The following is a 21,334-nucleotide window of genomic DNA, read 5'->3' on the forward strand; positions in this document are numbered from 1 at the left end:
TACAAAAACAATTAGCCAGATGTGGTGGCATATGCCTGTAACCCCAGCTACTTGGGAGGCTGAGGCAGGAGAATGCTTGAACCCGGGAGGTGGAGGTTGCAGTGAGCCAAGATCGCACCATTGCACTCTAGCCTGGGCAACAAGAGCGAGACTCCATCTCAGTCAATCAATCAATCAATAACTCATGTTCATGAAAAACTCAGTAATATGAGAAAATGGTTATGTTCTAAGAACAAAGAAAAATAGAATTCAAAGTAATAAGTAGAGACATGCAAGAGGCAGTCTGTACTTTGTGTTGTTTGATTAGAGAGTCCATTCTCATGGCTGTAAATTCCAAAGGTACAAAATGTTCTAGAATAGTCTGTTTCCTTCTTCTGCCCAAACACCCAGCAACTGCCCTGGTAGACAATATATATTACTAGTTTTTTCAATCTTCCCAGAGATGTTTTACGCATAGCACATATTCTGTTGATGGGTGTATTCTGTTCACCCCAATATATTATCATTTAGAGCAGACAACTCTAGCTCATCCCTAAGCAACCAACCAAGAGGTGAAAACCCAAAAGATTTTATTAAAATCCTTTCTCTCCTCGAGGGGGAGGTTTGTGCTGATGTTTTTATGCAGTCCGTTCAGTTTACAGATTTCACTTTTTGTTTGTGTTTAAATATTTCACTTAAGGTTTTAAAGAGAAACAGCAAAGCTGAAACCTTAAACCTGAGACCTCAATATATACTTTTTTTTTTTTTTGAGACAGATTCTTACTCTATGGCCCAGGCTGAAGTGCAGTGTTGCAGTCTTGGCTCACTGCAGCCTCCACCTCCTGGGTTCAAGCAGTTCTCCTGCCGCAGCCTCCTGAGTAGCTGGGATTATAGGCGTGTGCCACTATTCTTGGCTAATTTTTATATTTTTAGTACAGATGGGGTTTCGCCTGGCTGGTCTCAAATCCCTGACCTCAGATAAATCCAGCCACCTTGTCTTCCCAAAGTGTTCAGATTACAGGCATGAGCCGCTGTGTCCGGCCTCAGTATATATTTTTAAAACCTCAATTATTGGAAAGGTTTCTAGTGGTTAAGAGGCTGACATACGGGATTGGATACTCTGGGCCTAATCTCTGACTCAGCCACTGTGTGACCTTGGGGGAGTTAATTCACCTCTCTGTGCTTCAGTTTCATTGTGAGGAAAATGAAGATAGTAAGAGTTCCTACCTCGTAGGGTGGATATGAGATTAAATGAGCAAATGTGTGAAACACTTCAAAGAGGGTCTAGCACGGCTGAGAGTTTACTGTTGTCTTCCCTGGCTCTGCTATTTAAATAGTTGCAAGACTAATCTAGCCATTGAACTACTTTTTGGTACTGTGAAACTTGGGCATTTCCAGTTCTAGCATCCTATTTATGTCACTAGCAAAAGCCTGTGTCTTGTGCACAGTAGGGACTGCTGACTAAGGGTGCTGCTGGCCAGTATTCCAGAACCTGGGACTGGGAACAGAAACTTTGTCTCATATTTTGACCATAGGGAAGAGAAAAGACCAGTGAGTCATAATGTTTTAGGCATAAGGAAGGTTATTCTGGAGAGGAAGGAGATCCTTAAAAAAAGTTCATAAAATTAGTAATTGATTATGCACACAATGAAATCATGTTCCAGAGATGACAGATATACTTGTATGTATGAGATTAAAGATGATGACAAATACTGACTCACGTCCACTGTGAAGGTGACCTTAACTTCCAGGAGCAGTGGAGCCATTGGGCTGAACAAAGATGACTGTTAGCGATGTGAGATGTTGCGCTTGCAGCATCTCCCTTCCAGATTTCAAAAAGGAAATGCAGCTTCTTACATGGGCCTGTGCTACTCACTCCTTCCCTCAGCCCTGACTGGAGGACCGGACAAATGCCTTCAGGAACTACTAAACAAGTACTGAGGTCTCATGGCCCAGGGCAGGGGGAAGCTCCCCTCCTCTGGGGCACTGCTTGTCCTTATATGTGGGTGTCACCTGGGTGGGATTCTTCTGCCAGGGAACAAGCTGAGGAAGATGGGAGATTCTGGTTTCTATGGATACTGGGCTAGCTGGGATTTACATAACATAGTTCAGAGAACAGACAGTCTGGGAACAGTGTGGACCCCTGAGGATGGAGGGAGGTGGTGTGTGAACAGCGTCCCAACCAGGGCATGGCATATACTTAGGACTCAACACATACTGGTGCTCTTTACTCTCCACCCCCTCTTAAGTTGGCTATGGGTGTGCAAAACCTCCCTTGTTTACTTACAAGGCATCTCATGTAGGCTCTATTTTAATGCCTACTCCTGGAGCACCATGTGAGATAGGCTCAAAAAAGAAGTCAGGGGGCTTGTTCAATGTCACAGGTCTAATCAGTGACAAAGCTGAACCTCAGACCCTAGTCTCCAGGAGTTACTGTATCCAGATCTCAAAACATCTGGGTTTGCCACAGTAAATTTGGTCTAATTCAGGCAGTTCAGTTTATGAGGGCCTGAACTAAGATGGGGGTATGGGGGTAAGGCAGGGGATGTGAGGAGAAGTGGGCAATTTAAAATACTGGAGGAGGTAGGGTTACCAGGCACACCGTGGATAGACTGGATCGGGTAAAGAAATGAGGCTGCTGGGCTTCTGGCCTGAATAACTGGTGCTGGTCACTAGGGCATGGTGAGGTCAGTACTGTGTTTGGGGGCGTGCTGTGGGGGAAGCACAGGGAAGGCCATTAGAGAGTTCTGGAGTCCAGGATCTGCAGGGGAGATACGGAGTCATGGGGCACTGGCACATTTTAGAGGGGAGGGGCTGAGGATTCAGGTTAAAGACTTATGAGGGGCCGGGTGTGGTGGCTCATTCCTGTAATACAAGCACTTTGGAGGCTGAAGTGGGTGTATCACAAGGTCAGGAGTTAGAGACCAGTCTGGCCAATATGGTGAAACCCCATCTCTACTAAAAATACAAAAAAAAAAAAAAAAAAAAAAAAATTAGCCAGGCATGGTGGTGCACACCATGTAATCCCAGCAACTCAGGAGGCTGAGGCAGAAGAATCCCTTGAACCCGGGAGGCGGAGGTTGCAGCGAGCTGTGATCATGCCACTGCACTCCAGCCTGGGTGACAGAGCGAGACTCTGTCTAAAAAAAAAAAAAAAAAGACTTATATGGAGTGAATAGAGGCAGAAGTGAAACCAGAGGAAGGCAGCATGACAGACGCCAATATAAATACATTGAACAGCGATGCCAGAAGACTCTGAATTCAGGTAAAATGGGGCTGGAAAGTAATACACCGACTCCAGTTTAGGGTGGCATACAGCCTTCAGCCCCCAGCGTGGCTTTCCCCAGTACAAGGGAAGACAGAAGCAAAGATGAAAACACTGACGACCAACAAAAAGTGAAATTGGGGAGGATTTCCCCTGAGTCTGAAGCCTGTGGAACCTGAGTTCCAGCAGCCAGCTAGACACATGGAAGGCTGCTTTGTCCCTTCCTCCTTCTCCCCTGTCTACACACTGAGGATCAGACACCAATGAGCTTGGACCTTTGGGGTCAAAGAGGTGGTCTGGGTGCAGTGCTTTGTGCTCCCAGCCTACTCCTTGCCCTTTTGCTCTCTGAGAGCTTGGTCTCAGCTCTAGGAATTAAGGGAGGACTCCCACTCTGGGGCTCCAGGAGCATCTGCACCATGTGACAGGGAGCTTACTGAGACTCACATTTGTTGAGTGAATGCCTAAACACTTGAATCAACGCCAAGGAGAAAGTGAATTTGGGGAATGTGTAAGGGAAATAAATCAAGCTAAAGGGAAAAGTCAAGCTGGGAACTGCTTAGGACCAACCTGCCTCCTATTCTATTCAAAATCACCCCTGCTCACTGAGATAAACGTATCCGATTACCTTCTTTGGAAAGGCTAGTCAGAAACCCAGAAGCATGCAATCATTTGTCTCCCAGTGACCTGGAAGCCCCCTCCATGCTTGAGTTGTCCCGCCTTTCCAGATGGAACCTGTGTACATTTTACATTTATCGATTGATGACTAATGTCTCCCTAAAATGTATGAAACCAAGCCATGCCCCGACCACCTTGGGCACACGTCGTCAGGGCCTCTTGAGGCTGTGTCACGGGCACACATCCTCAACCTTGGTGGCAAAGTAAACTTTTTAAATTAACAGACTTGTCTCAGATTTTTGGGGTTCACAGAAATAAAAATTGAGTTTGTGAGATCTAGCCATTCTCCTGAGCATCAGGGCATTATTTTAATTAAGGGAGTTTCCTGATATGTCCTAACTCTCTACTGTTCTCCAGCTGCTTTTTGAAATGACCAGGAATATTGTTTTCTTCTGCTCTTCATCCTACAGTACCCATCCTAGTGACTGCAAGCTCCAGGAAGCAACTGGCCAGACAGGAGGGGGAAGTGGTGGCAGTGTGGTGCATCCTGGGAGGTGGAATTCCTATGGAACAGTGCGGCAGGGATAGAAAGCACCTTTTCCAGTGTACATGTGGGTTTGTAGTTTATCGTTCTGTGTTTTCGTCAGTCTTGATTTTCATAGTTTCAGGAGAGGTGTAGGCATAGGAGATTTCGCCTCCAGACAGCAGAGCCACCCCACTTTGATGCTGAGAGATGGCTGGGAAGGCGCTGGGACATGGGTCACCCCAAACACTCTACATTGTATCTGTCTCATTTCCTGTGTGGGTCTTATGTGGAGCTGAGGGAATCTGGGATTTAGATTTCACCTCCTTTGGTTTTGAGTCTATTAATTAAAAACAACAGGCTGGGCGCAGTGGCTCATGTCTGTAATCAGAACACCTTGGGAGGCCAAGGAGGGAGGATCACTTCAGCCCAGGCATTTCAGACCAGCCTGGGCCACAAGTGAGCCCCCGTCTCTCCAAAAATTTTTTTTTTTAAATTAGCTGGGCAAGGTGGTGTGTGTCTGTAGTCCCAGCTACACGAGAGGCTGAGGTGGGAGGCTCTCTTGAGCCCCGGAGTTCGAAGCTGCAGTGAACTGTGACTACATCACCGGACTCCAGCCTGGGCAACAGAATGAGACTGTGTCTCTAATACAAGTAAATAAAATAAAAACAACATGGGGGCATGACAAAATACCACAGAACAAAGGGGAGGAATTATCCTGAAGATTCTGTGGAAGAAAATATCTCCTTAAAAGGCCGTCTGCAGCACCTGGAAAGAAGTTTTGGCATTTTTAATAAGGAGTCATCTCTTTAAGCAGGAGCAGGGGGAGGAAGAGGAGAGGAGGCTGAGTATGAGGAGGGAATGAGTGAGATAGAGCAAAACTGCAAGGAAACTGAGAAGGTCACGGCAGACCTGAAGCTCATGGAAGAGACTGTCCAGAACAGAGCTGTAACCAAGACTGAGAAAAATGGAGTAGGCAATGTGGAAGACAAATTTAAGAAACATTGCCAGAAGACAGGGAGAGGGGAAACAGAAAGGAGAAGAGGAGGTGAGGGGAAAGGACAAAGGGGAAGAGACGGGGAGGGGGAGGATTAAAGTCTAACAAAAATTATAGGAAAAAAATAAGAACAAATTAAAACTGAAATGACTGATAGAATTGAGGATTGGAAGTTCTTGTCACATTCCAAACAAATTCATGGCAAATACTTTGAATTATAGGAAACAAATTCTACTAACATCCAGGACTACAAAGTAAAACAACACAACAAAAACCTAGCAATGACCAAGGAATAAAAATCAGTCTGGTTTGCCAAAAGACAAATAATGGGAAAATATGTACAGAATTTTGAGCAAGATTATGAATCATCTGGAATTTTATATCCAGGCAAGTTGTGCAAAGGTAAAATAAATGACATTTTCAAAATGCAAGGATTCAGAAAATGTGCCATCAATGAACCCCGCTTGGAATAATTTGATTGAATATGTGTTTTGTTGCAAATGTCAAAAGTTGTTCTTGGAGATATGTAATGTTAAATAGAATTTACTAACAGGGATCTTATTATACAACTCCAGATTGTAGTAACCAAACCCAGAAAATTTGGAGGCAAGGGAAGTAAATTTCTTAAATCCCCATATGGAGGAAAAGGGATGGAAAAGAACAGAATTATTATTATTTTTGGGACAGAGTGGAGTTTCGCTCTTGCAAGGTTCTTTGAACTGACTGCACCACGGACTATACCATAGTCAAGCCATGGTGATCCCTGGGACCCACACATACACCTCCAGATGGCCTCCTGGATCTAGAAAGTCTAAGGTAACAGAAAAACTGAAAAAGGAGAAGAATAGCTAGCTCCTGCAGTGCCTGACTAACCAACCTTGCGACATGCCACCATTGTTCCTACCTCAACTGATAAGTGAACCTTGTGACACTGGACCCTGTGGCCTGATTAACCGACCTTATGACATTCTACCACCATTCCTGCCTCAACTGATAGATCAACCCTGTGACACTGGACCCTGTGACAGCGCCCCCCCCGCAAGCCCCCACTTGCAAAAAACTGCTCTAACCTGTAACTTTCCATTACCTACCATAACCTATAAAACCAGCTCCTATCCCACCACCCTCAGCTGTCTTCTCAGACTCAGCCCACTCACAACCGAGTGAATAAACAGCCTTGTTGCTTACACAAAGCCTGTTTAGGTGGCCTCTTTATTCAGAGCATACTTAACAGCTCTATCGCCAGGCTGGAGTGTAGTGGCGCGATCTTGGCTCACCGCAACCTCTGCCTCCCAGGTTCAAGCAAATTCTGTGCCTCAGCCTCCTAAGTAGCTGAGATTACAGGTGCCCACAAGTGTGCCTGGCTAATTTTTTTGTATTTTTAGTAGAGATGAGGTTTCACCATCTTGTCCAGGCTGGTCTTGAACCCTTGACCTTGTGATCCACCCGCCTCAGCCTCTCAAAGTCAGGATTACAGGTGTGAGCCACCACCTCCAGCCCAGAATTCTTTTTAAAAATACTGTTTTATTCTGTATTTCTGCTATTGAGACAACTGTATGTTGAAAGGGTGCTTTCAGGGACACTGAAACACTGGGAGACTTTTAAAATAGCATACATTCCTTCCAAAACATGAAACCATAGAGAAGGAAAAAACAGTCTATGGAGGAAGAATGACAACAAATGAAATAAAGAGGATAAAAGAAAATGACATCATTGCTATGCCAGCAGATGCAAATTATCTAAATATTATTAAAACAAAGATCGTCGAATTAAAAAAACCCTATAATCAGCTGCTGATAAAAATATCTCAAACTAAATGACCAACTGGATCACAGTACCCAAGAGTCTGGTTTCTAACAAAACAGATCCAAACAGAAAGACAACAGGATGGTGACAATTTCAGGCAGGAATTCTAAGGAAAAGGGCAAAGGAGATATAAAGAGAGATTTCTTTTCCTGAAAAAAAAAAAGAAAGCCATCAAGTACGTACGGCAAATTCTTTTGATAGACACTGAAAGTTTGGTGGTGTAATGAGTACCTAGAAACTCAGGAGAACTGACAGGATAATAGTAGACTTGGTGAAGTACATTCAAATAACATTAATTTATAAATATGAACACTCTTGATATTAACAATATCCATAAAGAAAACATACTGGAAATAAGACTCCATTCATAACAGCAACTGAAATATAAAACTACCTTGAATTAAAGTTTAAAACAGAATTATAAAACTGTATTAAAATCTAAAAAACTGATTAGAATAAGCAGTCATAACTCAAAATACCTAGAGACCTGGTTTTTAAATAAAAAGTGATTTTTATTTAATTTGGAATCATAAGAAAAATGTTAAGCAAAATATTTTTAGGAAGAAAACAAAAAGGTGATTTCACTAAGATTTATCTTAAGGAAATATTCAGATATTGGGACAAGAAAAATCCATCATTGTTTATCATGGAATTATTTAAAATAGAAAATAGTTGACCACAATCTATCCAACCGTAGGGGAAGAGTTCAATATGTTTTTCCTTATGCTGGAATGCTAAGAAGCCTCTTAAACAAAATTTAAAACAAGAATATTTGAAGACATGAGGAAATGCTTACCTGACTAAAGCCAAACCTAAAACTAGAGTCAGTGCGATGCCAAATCTGAAAATCTAACCTATTTTAGATATTGTCAGCCATGGATATCTTTGGATGCTCTTTACACGTTTATTGACCCCCTACCCGGCCCCAACTCCTCCTCCTCTGTTTTCTAGAATGAGAAGAGTGACATCGCAGTATGGAAACAGCCCGTTCATTAGGTTTGGCTTAGTAGGTGCTTCTTGGTGCCCTTGACACAGGGTTTTCTTTTTTTCTCTCTTTTTTATTATTATACTTTTTCTGGGTTTTCTTTTAAGGGCTGCGAGGCTATGAGGAAGCCTGAACACCAGCGAGAGGGGGCGTAACCCCTGGGCTGGGACCCCAGAGAGAGGAAAAGCAAACTATGGGGACAAAGGAAAGCTGCCGCCTAGACTCATTAGCAGGACGCGGTCCCCTGCAGAGAAACGAGTGGTGAAGGCTCCCGGAGAGAAACTGGTGACGCCCTGGAAGAGAGAGGCTGCGGGAGGAACTAGAATGAGAATGGGCCCTCGCTTGGCGCAGCCCGAAGGTCCAGGGCTATAGGGCGGGTGCTAGCGGGGCTGAGTAGGCCCCGTTTAGAGCGGCAACTACTACCACCCAGCCTTACGGGAGGCTCATTAAGGCATCCGGGGCTTAAGAAAGTTCGTCGGCAGGGGCGCTGCTATTGGCGCTGCTACTGGCATGATGTCACTGTCATCCAATCTGAACTCAGTTGCTCCTCCCAGTCTAATGAGTTAATTAGGAGTTAATTAACTCTTCCTAAGCCATAGGGGCAACAAAAACAACCCCCCTCAACTCTTTTTAGCTACGCTTTGCCAGATAGAGGAGTAAGAAGGTGGAAATGTAAATAAAATGAGTAAGAGCGGACGGGCAGCTTTTGTAGATATAGGTATATACACATACATGTGTGTATTTGTGCACATATATGCATATATATATATATATATATACACCTTAAATCTATGTAAAGATATATACCATATATGGTGTATATATAAATATATATTTACATATTTACCATCTAAACATTTATATATAATTTATATAAATATATATTTACATATATAATATATAAAAACATAATTTATATAAATATATTTACAAATATATATAAAAATTTATATATAATTTATATAAATATATTTAACTATAAAAGTATAGTTAAATGTACATACTTACAAATATACATACTTATATAAATATACATACCAATATGTAAAATATATACTATATACCATATGTATACCATATATAACATACCATATATTTATGCATAAAGTAATGCATGTTCATTCAGAAATATATATAAAAAATCATCCAGAATTCCACCCTTCAGAGTTAATACTATCAAACATTTTTATGCAGTTTATTTTTATATATTTAAATTCAAAAGTACAAGATTTGTACAGAAATTAGATCACACTACAGTTTTGGAGCCCTTTTTATTCACTTACTGTGAAAATTTTTCTTTGGCATTAAATATCTTCAATTGTATAGAATTTAGTGGCTGCAAAACTTTTCAACTAAATAGACATTCCATAAGTGTACCATTTTCCTTTATGGAACGCTGTGTCATCAGTTTTACTGGCTCCAATGATTTGTGCTGAGTATATCATAATTCACTTTTAAAATTCCCAGGACAAGGCGGTGACTCACACCTGTAATCCCAGCACTTTGGGAGGCTGAGGCAGGTGAATCACTTGAGGTCAGGAGTTTGGGATCATCCTGGCCAAGATGGCGAAATCCCTTCTCTACTAAAAATACACAAATTAGCCGGGTGTGGTGGCACGTGCCTGTAATCCCAGCACTTTGGGAGGTTGAGGTGGGAGGATCACCTGAGCCCAGGAGTTCAAAGCTGCAGTGAGCGATGATCACACCACTGCACTCTAGCCTGGGTGACAGTGCAAGACCCTGTATGTAAAAAAAATTTAAGTAAATAAAAATAAGAAGAAATGGGTGGCAGGTGGAGCGAGGCTCTTTGAAGGACTCTCCAAAGTACTACAAGGAGAAAAGTAAGCTCTAAACACCTGCAAGGCCCAGAGAACGCCAAGGTCATCATCATGACTATCACAGCCTTGGACGACTTTTCTTTCCCTCACTATGCTCCCTATCCCCTGTATGGCAAATGGGCAAATGGGGCAGGAGGGGCAGAAAAGGAGCCCCAAACATGTCCAGCCTAGACCAGGGCCAGAGTGGTAACATCAGAGTTGGAAGTCTCCATGGGACATATTGATCATTGAACTGAAGCTGTCTTGAAAAAGAGGATATTCTATTATCTGAGTCAAACAGGAAGAGTCAGGAAGGCCAGGCATGGTGGCTCACCCCTGTAGTCCCAACTTTTGGGAGGCCAAGGCAGGAGGATTGCTTTAACCCAGGAACTGAAGAACCCAGGAGTTGAAGACTACACTAGGCAACTAAGCGGGACGCTGTTTCTTAAAAAAATACAAAAATTAGATGGGAATGGTGTTGTGCACCTGTGGTTCCAGCTACTTGGGAGGCTGGGCTTGCTTGAGCCCAGGAGGTTGAGGCTGCAATGAACGCGATCCTACCACTGCACTCCAGCCTGGGCAACAGAGCAAGAGACCCTGTCTCAAAAAAAAAGAAAGAAAGAAAGAAATTGCTCTGCTTGAATTTGGTGTATTGTATCTGAAACTAGTTTTGAACCCATTGAGCAGAATAAATCTGACCCTAAACTACAAAGGAAAAGCATGAGAGTCACAGTGGCATTTTATTAGCAGCTGCAGAGGAATTGTCTGCATTTTCTTCTATTCCACCCCTTTTAAAAATCTACTCTATGATTTTCCAAGTCCCTACTGTCCTTAAATAGAAATTCCAGGTGGGCCAGTCGGCCCCTTCCTTATCAATCAATCTCTCTGTGCTTCCAAGTGTGGCAGGGAGGGAATGTGCAAAGTGACTCCAGAGCTGATTCCAGCTCCCTAGTTCCAGCACCTTTGGCACACAGCAGGCAGCATACCGAACTGGACAGCTGGGAAAGAGGTGGCCCCTCCTCTCCCCTCGCAGTCTCTAGCTCTTTTGACAATCTGTGTTAAAACACTCATTTGTTCACACCCTGCTCTGACATCTCCAGGGGTGTTTAGCCCCTGGGGATTCTGCAGTGGGGAGAGGCAGCTCTAGTGCTAGAGGTCAGGATACTCGTAAATCGTTTTCCCATCCCCAGCTTGCCTAACCCAATTAAAGTGTTCCACCACTGGCAAGGAACTTACGTTCAGACATTTTTATAGTGAGCACAGTATTACTGTTTGCTTGCTAGTTGCTGACCCTGATGGAGCACACATGTGGGGTGGTTGCTGGGCTCTCCATTACCATTCCCCCAGAATAGGATCCCTATCCCATGCAGATTAGCACAATGCAATCCACCCCCTTCTCAAAATCCTTGACAAAGACTCACACACCTGACCTAAAGTGAGCCAGATGGATTCTGTTGCCTGGACATTCTGAAATCAGGATGGAACGAGGGCTAGTCTGTTTCTCTGTCATCCCAGGAAACATGGGATGGCCACTGCTTGGAAGCAGAGAGGGAGTCTGTCATGGAGATGGGAGATGCAGATGAAGAATAAGGTGGGGGTGGGAGAAAGAGATGTTATAAGTAGAATTTTTGATACCACAAAAGAAGTAGCACTCAAATAAAAATTTCCTCAGCAAGGCAATTTACTTCTATAGAAGGGTGTGGCTCACAGATGGAACAATGGGGAGCACATGCCTGGACAAGGAGGGGAAGGGGCACTTATGCCTAATGGAGGTCACCCCTACTGCTGTGTCATCCTCCTATTAGACCACACAGTCTAATTCAGATTGGCTATTTTAAAGGGAGCAAGTGTACGAGTGGGAGTGGCAGGGTGGGTAGTTTGGCAGGAAGGACAATTATGAGCAGGTCAGAACAGGTAAGCAGGGGTCAAAGGAGGTGACCAGAGCAGGTGACCCAGATTAATCAGGACGGTGTAGGGGACTGGGGGAAACAGATGTGACCTACTGATTAAAACTGGTGGAAAAAGTCGTTCACTGAAACCACAAGGAAGTACAACTTTAAAATAGAGAATTAAAGAATAAGAGAGCTGAACATAATGATATACTGATTCTTTGAAGAGAAACTAGATATAGTTCACTATATCTAACAGAAAAAGAGAGGGAGAAAGAGGGAGTCAGACGGCGGGGGTGGGGGAATGGGGTGGGAGAGACTTCCCAGGTATTCCTGGTTCCAGCCAGCTGTTCTTTTTGTGTTGGTTTCTTTGTGATATCTTTCTAAATGTGAATGAATTTCCTGTTTTTGCTTATGGTAATTTGGAGTAGATGCCTGTTAATTTGCAGCCAAATGAACTCTGAATAAGATGCAACCTGGCACTAGGAAATGAAACTCCCATAACCACATAACTGACCCATCTAAGGGCGTGGAGACAATAGGATCCCATCATTCTGGGCTGGGGGAAGCTGGCTGCATGTCAGTGAAGTACAGACTGAAACAGCTGGTGAAATTAGCGTTGCTGGTTTTCGGAACTTGGACAGTTTTTCTACTGAGACTGAGGCTTAAGGGGATTGTAAAGCCATGTTGAAGGATGTCAGGCCATCCTGGTGACTCTCTGGGATTTCAGTAATGTGCATGGGTCAAGTCTGCGGCTGTCAGGCTTAAAGTGGATGGGGAAAACAGGCAAATGAGGTTGATTATGCAACCCTGCTCCTCAAGTCATTTCTGCTCATAGTATAGGATCTGAGACCACTTGGAGTCAATTCTCGAAGTTAATCACAGGACTCACAGAGCTGCAGCAGTTACACTCTGCAGCAACCTACATCCAGAACTAAATTTGGTGCACCAATTATGAAACAGTGAGGTTCCTGCAGTTGGAATAAGGACGTTCAGGAAAGGCCAGGGGAGCTGGGAAACCCTGATTCTTCCAAAATTCTTCCCGTCTATTCTTCTAAACTTCTTCCAGTCCATTCTTCTGCACCCTCTTGCTGAACAAGGTGGGGGGTGCCTCCCACTGTGAAGCACCCTTCAGGACCAGGTTTGGGATCATCTACAAGCTAACAAGGTGAAAGTTGACTTTCTCAACTGCCCTTCACACCCGAAGGCAAAATCCATTAAGCAGAGAACCCAGCCCTCGGGCTTCTTGTTAAGAAAGTGCAGCCCCACAGGCAGGGCCCAGCTCTGCCGCTCAGCTTCGCAAGTTGTCTAGAGACAGCTTTCAGCAAACAGAATCTCCCTAAATTAAATCGACGGGCTGCCGGTTAAGGTTTTATAGGTGCTGTGCTGCAAAAAAGAACCTCAAGCCTGGAGAACAAAGTCTTTAGATCGACATAAACCAATCAAACACCGGGAGCTGCCCGGAGGCTGCCAGCTGCCTTCAGAAGGCATCATGACCACAACCAGTTGCTTCTCAGGGTCCTTCCAAGGTGGGCCTGGAGGACCCTGGACAAGGGCAATATCCCTGTGGACAGAGCCTAAAGTGCTCTACTGACTCACCAAGGAACTCACTCAGGTGACAGCTGGAGTCACCATGCAGGAGCCAGCCACAAGCTACGTCACGTGTCCTGTGGGAGGCAGTTCATACTTTACACTGTAACAGCCTGACCTTCCTGCCCAATGCACAACAAAACCAGTTCCTGGAGTCCGTAGGGTTGAAGTGACATGAGTCCTGCCACGCCATGGTGGAGATAGAGTTATCACTCAAATCAATCTTCCTGAGCATTTAGAGGCTGGTTTTTTTTTTTTTTTTTTGAGACTTTGAGACGGCTCTTGTTTGCCCAGGCTGGAGTGCAATGGCGTCATCTCGGCTCACCGCAACCTCCGCCTCCCAGTTCAAGTGATTCTCCTGCCTCAGCCTCTCGAGTAGCTGGGATTACAGGCATGCACCACCAAGCCTGGATCACTTTTTGTATTTTTAGAGATAGGGTTTCACCATTTTGGTCAGACTGGTCTCGAATTCCCGACCTCAGGTGAACTGCCCGCCTCGGCCTCCCAAAGTGCTGGAATTATAGGCGTGAGCCACGGTGCCTGGCCAGGCTAGGGTTTATCAAAGACAGTGTGAAGGAAGGGGTGGAGAGGGCTAGGCAATGGGTGCTTGCTGCTGATTGGTTGGGGTACAATCATGGGGCGTGGGAAATGGGCCTCCTGCACACTGAGTTGCTTCTGGGTACAGCCACAGGAGCAGTAGGAGGGCCCAGGTGGAACCACTGGTCATCAAACGGGCAAAAAACCTGGCCAGTCTTAGATAGCTCAAATAGTTCTCCAATAGTGATGTTATTTGCGGGGGTGACTGGGGACGTAGCATATTGTGTGACCTCTGAAATAATGGCTGGCAGTCGATTATGTCTGCGCTTTAGCAGAATTCAGCCTCTTCTCCTCTTCCTAGCCTGGCGATCTCTCATTAGCTTTACAAAGGCAGTTGAGTTTTGGGAAGGGCCATGATTATTTATTATTGATTGATTTTTTTTTTTTTTTGAAACAGACTTTCGATTTGTTGCCCAGGCTGGAGGGCAGTGGCACGATCTCGGCTCACTGCAACCTCTGCCTCCTGGGTTCCAGTAATTCTTGGGCCTCAGGCTCCGGAGTAGCTGGGATTACAGGTGCCCACTTTCACACCTGGCTGTTTTTTTTTGTGTGTTTTTGTACTTTAGTAGAGAAGGGGTTTCACCATGTTGCCCAGGCTGGTCTAGAACTCCTGAGCTCAGGCAATCCGCCAGTCTCAGCCTCCCAAAGTGCTAGGATTACAGGTGTGAGCCACCGCACCCAGCCTATTTATTGATTATTGTTTAAACTATAAATGAAATCTCTCCTAAAGTTAGCTTGTCCTAAGCTCGGAAACAATTAAGAGCAGCTTGTGGGCCAAAGGCAAGATGGGGGTTGGCTGGATCAGATCTCTCCCACTGCCATAGTTTTCTCACTGATATAATTTTTGAAAAGGTGGTTTCAACACCAGTAGCCTGCCCAGGGGCTGCTGTCTTGAGGGACCTTCTTCGTGTTTAAGTGGGAAAGCTTTATGGCTACTGGCCGGCCTTTCTCCCAGTGTTCATATCAGGTGGGCTAATGATGGTAGGTTTTTGTCATTTGCTTTATAGACCCATCCATCTGGGACTGATCTGGAGGAGAAAGGGGCATTGCCTGGGATCAGGACACCATCTCTGTGTGGAAAGGAGGAGGTGACCATATTCCTGGAGGCAGTTACTTCTGTACTGTGCGACCCCAATGCCATGGGAAGAGGCATGAACTCCAGGCTCAGACAGGGTTAGTGGATTTTGTTTTCCTGAGAGTTTTGAATTAAATCTAAGAGAGAGCTAATGTGTTTCTCTGTGTGCACCAACTACATTGAACACTGCCCTTTGCACCCTAAAGCGAAATCCATTAAGCAGAGAACCCAGGCCCAGCCCTCGGGCTTCCTTCTAAGAAACTGCAGCCCCACAGGCAGGGCCCGCTCGGCTGCTCAGCTTCGCAAGCTGTCTAGAAACAGCTTTCAGGAAACAGAGTCTCCCTAAATTAAATCGACAGGCTGCCAGTTAAGGTTTTATAGATGCTGTGCTGCCAAAAAATCCCTCAAGCCTGGAGAACAGGGTCTTTAGATCGACACAAACCAATCGCACTCAGCGCACGCATGCTAGCACCACCAAAAAGCGCTGGCATTCTTCGTGGCTGTGAGGCAGCCACAAGCACGAGCATCACAGAAGGTGGTCTGCAAAGATGACTGATGCAGCTTTGCAGAGATAGAAGGAGAGAGAGACGCAGAGAAAGAGGAAGAGAGAGGGAGAGAAAGAGAAAGAGGGAGAAAGAGAGGGGGTATAGCGAAAGAAGGAGAGAGAAAGAGGGAGAGAAAGAAAGAAGCAGAGAGAGGAAGAGAGAGGGAGAGAAAGGAGCAAGAGAGAAAGGGAGAGAGAGAAAAAGAGAGAGAAAGAGGAAGAGAGAAAGGAAGAGAGAGAGAGAAAGAGGGAGAGAGAACAAATGAGGGAGAGAGAGAAAGAACTGGCGATTGCTTTCCTGACTCTTCTTTTTTGTGAGGAACCATCTGTTTTGGGTTCCATAAAGTATTCCCAACTCCCCTTTTCTTTTCCGGTAACTGTTTATTTTGAAATAATTACAGATTCAGAAGAAGTTGCAAAGTTAGTAGGGAGATGTCCCACGTCCCTTTATCAGTTCCGTTATGTAACTGTAGTACAGCATCAAACCAGGGAATGGTTGCAATGTGTGCCTGTAGTTTTGTCATTTTATCCCGTGTGTAGACTAGTGTACCTACCACCGCAATCAAGATGCACAACTGCTCCATCCCACAAGCATTTTATTTTTGCTGCCCCTTTTAGTCACCCTTCCTTCATTCCACCACCCCAGCTCCTGGTAGCTACCAGTCTGTTCTCCACCTCTATAATCTTGTCCTTTTGTGTAGCAATAGTTCCTGTCTTTTTTTTGAGACGGAGTTTCGCTCTTGTTACCCAGGCTGGAGTGCAATGGCGCGATCTCAGCTCACTGCAACTTCCGCCTCCTGGGTTCAGGCAATTCTCCTGTCTCAGCCTCCTGAGTAGCTGGGATTACAGGCATGCACCACCACACCCAGCTAATTTTTTGTATTTTTAGTAGAAACGGGGTTTCACCATGTTGACCCAGGATGGTCTCGATCTCTTGACCTCGTGATCTTCCCGCCTCGGCCTCCCAAAGTGCTGGGATTACAGGTTTGAGCCACCGTGCCCGACCTGTTTCTGTCTTTTTATTACGGAATTAGTATTCCATGGTACGGATGAACCACAGTTTGTTTATCTGTTCACCTATTGAGGGACATGTTGATTGTTTCCAATTTGGGTTATTATGAATAAAACTGTGATGAATATTTATGTACAGATTTTTGTGTGAATATCTTTCCATTTCTCTTGGAATCATGTCCAGGAATGCAGTTGCTTGGTGATCTGGCAAGTATATGTTTAGTTAAGAAACCGCCAAGTGACTTTCCAGAATAGTTGTACCATCTTCTGTTGCTACCAGCAATGCATGACCCATCTAGTTTCTGGGCATTCTCACCAGCATTTGGTATCGTCACTGTTCAATTTTTTTTTTTAATGGATAGAGATGGGGTCTCACTATGTTGCCCAGTCTGGTCTTGAACTCCTGGGATCAAATGATCCACCTGTCTAGGCCTCCTAAAGTGCTGGAATGACAGGTGTGAACCACCACACCCTACTGTTTTTTTTGGTCTGTTTTGTTATTTGAGACTGAGTCTTGCTCTCTTTCCCAGGCTGGAGTACAGTGGTGTCATCTCGGCTCATTGCAACCTTCACCCCCCAGGTTCAAGCAATTCTCCTTCCTCAACCTCCCAAGTGGCTGAGGTTATAGGCACATGCCACCACATCTGGCTAGTTTTTGTATTTTTAGTAGAGAGGGGGTTTCACCATGTTAGCCAGGATGGTCTCAATCTCCTGACCTCGTGATCTGCACGACTTGCCCTCCCAAATTGCTAGGACTACAGGCATGAGCCACCGCGCCCGGCATTCTATAGTTTCAAAAAAACACATCTGTGTGAGTAGAACAGATACACATGTATGGATTATATATTCTGAATTCCCATGTGAGACTAGGTCCACTTTTTCTGAGGGTTGGGAAGAGATCTCAGGCTCCCTGAGGGTCCCCAGGGTGAATTCCCAGCTGGTCCTATGGTAGAACTACCTCCGAGAAGATCAGGGCCCCCCTCCTTTGTGCCTGAGAGGCTGTGAGTGTGAGTTATTGTATGGTGAGTCAAGTCACTGAGTACTGGCTGCCCTGGGACTCCTGGGCAAGGATATAGGAATCGGGTCCCATGGTGTAGCCAGGCAGTGCGTGGGGATTCAGGGAATGGCCGCACACACCCCAGCCCAGTATTGTTGCTGTAGTGCAACTTGAGCTGTGAGAGGTGACGTCTGCAGAAGTGATGTTGCTGATCTGTGTGTGTGGGTCCCATGGCCCTTTGACTCAAGTCCAGAATTTGGGTGGACTAATCACAAGCAATGGGTCTGACCCAAAGTTGGCTTGGCAGGGCCAGGGCCAGGCCACCTTTCTCAGCAAGGCCCACAGGGGCTTTGAATATTGCAGTGTGAGGAACACAGTGCCCACCTCGCCTTCCCTCCACCTGCTCCCTGATCACCATCCCATCCTTCTGAGCCTCCTATTTTGACCTTGCTGATTTCTTTTCTGATTTTGGTCTCCCCTTACCCGTTGTCCTATGGACCTGATGCTTGGTACGTTTTCTTACCACCACTGTGTCTCTTGTTTCATCAATAAATTGCTTTAAGCCATCTCAGGGAAGACCCAGGGAGGTCTTTGGGGCCGTGGGCTCCACCCTGCTTACCTTACTGACTCTTGCCAGTATCTCCGGCATCCTGTTCCCCAGAGTTCAAATCTAGGCCTCGCTACGTAACAGTTAGGCTGTTTGAAGTTACCTTTCCTATCAGAGTCTATTTCTTTCTCTTCTTCTTTTTTTTTTTTTTTGAGACAAAGTTTCACTCTTGTTGCCCAGGCTGGAGTGTAGTGGTATGATCTTGGCTCACCGAAACCTCCATCTTCTGGGTTCAAGTGATTCTCCTGCCTCAGCCTCCCAAGTAGCTGAGATTACAGGCAGGCACCACCATACCTGGCTATTTTGTATTTTTAGCAGAGAACAGGGTTCTCCATGTTGGTCAGGGTGGTCTCAAACTCCTGACCTCATGATCTGTCTGCCTTGGCCTCCCAAAGTGCTGGGATTACAGGTGTGAGCCACCACGCCTGGTGGAGTCTGTTTCTTTTATAAATAGGGTGGGTAATTCCTTTCTCATGGGGCACTTGTAAGATATACTCTCTCTCTCTCTGTGTGTGTGTGTGTGTGTGTGTGTGTGTGTGTGTCTGTGTATCACAGCCTAGCACTCAAATGGAAGCTAGGTAATTCTAGAAATAAAGCAGCCCTCCCTGTGACCCTTCTCCCCTATGTTGGTCTCTGCTGTCAGGCAGTGATGTCCTGTCTCTTTCTCCTCCACCCTCTGCTCCAGCCCCGCCCTCCTTCACAGTCGGTGAGGGGGACTCAGATTGAACTTGCTCCTTCCCTAGCAGCAGAGGATCTCTGATTGGCTGCTGTCACCATGGCAACCTACTGCCTCCTGTCCCCATCCCTCACTTTCCAGAGCCAGCTGATTTGTGGAGTTCCAGACTTCTCAGGGTTGGGAGGGAAGATACTGGGGGAGGAGAGAGAGGCCCCTTCACAGCCAGGACAGCCAGGACAGCCAGGACAGCCAGGACAGCCAGGACAGCCATGCATTTGAGGTTTTCTTGGACTCCAACTTCCAGCCTGGCATAGAGTGTGACCTCTACTGTTCCCACACATTGAGAAAATGACTTTCTGATATTTTTAGTTGTCCTGATTCCCTCCGAAATGGCTCAGTTTGGTGGCTGAGGGTCCTGGGTTAGTGGCATGTGGCATGAATGATGAGTGTGTTGTTCAGTGACACTCACTGAATGTCGAACAGTATGGTGTTTGTCCTGCCATCCTTGCGGGCCTGCTTAGGGGATTACACCATAGATTCAGCACAGGTGTGCTTTGAAAACCTCAAGGGCTGTCCGGGGTCACTCCTCATTCTGGTTACCCCTTGGCCAGGGCCTTGCAGCCTAACTGGGGCCCTCCCCTCCCGATGTGAAGTAGGGGCTTAGAGATAGGTGCCTACATGGGGTCTCCTGGGGATCCCAACGAGGTGCTGTGGTGAGAAGCCAGCCTGCAGGTCCTGGCAGTGGGGTGCAGGTCAGGGGCTCATGCTGGGATTTGAGAATGTACTTACTCTCCAGCACAGTCTTCAGGGTGAACACGCAACACCCGTGCGTTAACTATGATTTTCAGATGCTTGTTGATGCTATTGTTGTTTAAAAATCATAACTTCAAAGCATAGACTGAATTCAAGGCAACTTTTGTCATTATTCGTGTTCTTAGTCAATAGGCACATGGTGGTAGAGGGTGAACAAACCCTCCTAAAAAAGGAGAGGTGCCAGGTGTGGTGGTTCATGCCTGGAATCCCAGCACTTTAGGAGGCGAAGGCAGCTGGATCACTTGAGCCAAGGAGTTTGAGACCAGCCTGGGCAACATGGTGAAAGCCAATTCTACAAAAAATTAGTTGGGTGTGGTGGCGCATTCCTGTAATCTACCTACTGGGGAGGCTGAGGTGGGAGGATCACTTGAGCCTGATCACATGAGCCTACAGGCTCATGCCTATAATCTAGCTCCCGGGGAGGCTGAGGTTGCAGTGAGCCATGATCACATCACTGCACTCCAGCCTCAGTAACAAAGCAAGACTTTGTTAAAAAAAAAAACAAAAAGGTGGGGAGCAAGGTGTTGGAATTCTCACACATGATACAACATGGCTGCTCCTTGAAGCCAGACACAAAAGGAGAATACTATTTGATTTCGCTGACACGAGGTACCTAAAATAGGCACATTCACAAAGACGGAAAGTAGATTGGGGTTAGCTGGAAGGGGGAGTTATTATTTACTGGTTACATATGAATATTGGGGAAGATGCAAAAGTTCTGGAGATGGAAAGTGGTCATGGCTACATAACAGTGTGTGTGCACATAAGGCCAGCAAGCTGTACCTCACTGTGAGGGCCAGGCACAATGGCTCACTCCTGTAATCCCAGCACTTTGGGAGGCTGAAGCAGGCAGATAACCTGAAGTCAGGAGTTCAAGACCAGCCTGGCCAAGAAGGTGAAACCCCGCCCCTGCCAAAATTACAAAAATTAGTCAGGCATGGTGGCAGGTGCATGTAATGCCAGCTACTCAGGAGGCTGAGGCAGGAGAATCTCTCGAACCTGGGAGGTGGAGGGTGCAGTGAGCCGAGATTGCACCATTGCACTCCAGCCTGGGCGACAAGAGTAAAACTCCATCTCAAAAAAAAAACAAAAAAAGTTAAAATGGTGAGTGTTATGTTGCACATATTCGGCCACATAAAATTACCCCTCCCTTCCAAGAAGAACAAATGAGGGAAGGCTGAGTGGTGGATTGTGGGGATGGTGGACATGTCTTGGGAGTCTTTAATCTGGAGAGGTGTTCTGGAGGAGGGTGTAAACTGCCTGGTTCCTCTCCTGCCTCATCTGCCCTCTCCAGCTCACTGGCTGAGGGCAACAGCCTGTGAAGGTTACATTAGTGGCTCCCCCATTCCCTGAGGGAAGTACAGAAGCCACCATCACTGACCCATCACCTCCTCTCAAGATTCCACCACATGGGAATGTAAACCAGCACAACTACTATGGAAAACAGCATGGAAATTCCTTAAAAAACTAAAAGTAGATCTACCGCTTAGTTCAGCAATCCCACTCCTGGGTATCTACCCAGAGGAAAAGAAGTTATTATTCAAAAGA

This window comes from Callithrix jacchus, chromosome 13, assembly GCF_049354715.1.
Source record: "Callithrix jacchus isolate 240 chromosome 13, calJac240_pri, whole genome shotgun sequence".
Classification (NCBI taxonomy): domain Eukaryota; kingdom Metazoa; phylum Chordata; class Mammalia; order Primates; family Cebidae; genus Callithrix; species Callithrix jacchus.